Source organism: Pseudochaenichthys georgianus, chromosome 16, assembly GCF_902827115.2.
Source record: "Pseudochaenichthys georgianus chromosome 16, fPseGeo1.2, whole genome shotgun sequence".
Lineage (NCBI taxonomy): Eukaryota > Metazoa > Chordata > Actinopteri > Perciformes > Channichthyidae > Pseudochaenichthys > Pseudochaenichthys georgianus.
Genome location: NC_047518.2, coordinates 2,374,385 through 2,376,440, shown reverse-complemented (window position 1 = coordinate 2,376,440; position 2,056 = coordinate 2,374,385).

Here is a 2,056-nt window from a genome sequence, read left to right as displayed (position 1 = left end):
TCTTGAAAGGGATGTGCAAAATAGCCATAATATACAGTCTTTAATTAACTATTAGTAGAGAATAACGAGTAATGAATATACTTTATTACTCGTTTCCATTAATGTCAATTGCAGATACATGTTTAGTCTTCTCAAGCACCAACTATCAAATATCTCTCCTGGTTGTTGGCACTTGACAATCACCTTACCTGAATTTTACTCAGGTGTAACTAAAGTCTGATTTAAAGAGCCTGTGACAGCATCCCAACAACTGTTGTGCAATGAAATATTGGGCGACTAGTAATCTCGAACCGTCAGTTTAAAAAAGAAAAAGCGATACCGTTCCGTTAAATATCAATAAGTTCGAACATCGCGGGGAAATTCATTGACTCATTTTGAAGTTTTGGGGGAAGCCGGAAGTGACGTCAATGCGGGAACGCTTCGAGAGCCAAACACGGACCAAGTGTGTTGTCATGCGTAGAAATGGTGAATTACTGAGTTTAGGCACGTTAATAACGTTTTAATGAAGTTGACTACAGTATATTCATATTTGTCAGTGCTTTCATGTCAATTCGGCGAACATAAACATAGATGATCGTGGTGAAGATGATGATTACATTAGGATTAAAAATCGGGAGTGAGAGCTGCTGAATTTCCTCCCGTCGGATGTGATATAAAAACAAATCGATTATTTTTGTGGTTGTAAACTCAAGTGGATGAAACTACATTTATTAGTGCTTTCATGTCAATTTGGCGAACATATGATACATTAAATGATGAGTGAGGATGATGATTAAAAATCGTTTGTTTGAGCCGGTCTGCATTTCCTGATGAGAAAACAAACCGATGCTTTTTGTAGTTGTAGTACACCAACAACATGGATTAAACGTGTGTTTTTTTACCACAATGTTGGGGAAATTAATGGATAAAATGCACGGATTATTATTATTATTCCCACTCCGATCGGGACACTAGGTCCACCGTTTCCCCGCAGCGAGGCTCCCCCCGTTGACAATTTACGTGGGCTGGGTGCAGTGGCGGCCCATCGGGATTCGTCCCGATGGGCCGGTACCGAAGTGGGCCGGTCGGATAAGTAACTAGCACATCCCCCATAGGCGGCGCGTGAGGCTCAGGTTTGAGAAGGCTAAATAACTTCTTTTACCTGACGCTGCCCGCCTCCGGCGTCTATAGAAAAGAGATCAACTCAGTGTGCGGAGTTTAAATCTCTCAAGTCATATTACAGGATAAAGAAAATACAGTTTAAACTGCCATGCAGAGAAGACGCCGACGTGTCGCACTTATCATTCATATTACATCATCAATCAGATCATCGATCATATAATATCATAATATATCATATATTTCCTTATCTGAGTCAGCTCCTCCAGCCTCATCTGGCCGTGCAACACTCACAGTGTCACAGACTGGATGCAGAAGTATTATTTAACACATTATGTTGACGAAACACTCGAGACAAATGTAATTAAAGTCAGATCCACTCGTGTCTTACCCCCTAAACGCACCAGGAGTGTCTGCGCCGCGTTACGGCCGTGCCGCGGCGGTCGTAAGGATCGGGGCCACTCTAGTCAATGGGTGCTGTTCCACCACGCGCGCCGCGTTACGGCTCAGGCGCGTCCCAGAAGCGGCTCGGCGCAGCGGCTCGGCGCAGCGGCTCGGCGCAGCGCTTCTCTAAAATTAGGATGAATCCTATTTTTGCCGCGGCGCAGCCGTAAGGTAAGGTCGGGCAGGCAGCCCCCCCCTCGCAGGAAGTGGAAAGGTGAGCATCCAGGCCAGGCCCATCCAGCATATATACTAATTTAGCAGACCCCCCTCCTTCATCACAACACCTCCACTACGATGCGCACAATGGACGACGAGGTGTTCATAATGGAAGTGGAGAAACACACAATTTTATACGATGTAACCAATGCTTTTTACAAGGACAACATCAGAAAGGACAAGGCCTGGTTTTTAGTCGCTGCAGTTTGTGGAGTGGAAGGTAACAACTACATATTAATGTTTTAAAGTTAATTAATACTTGTAGGTACAGTACAGAGCCATTCAGTAGTTTAACATC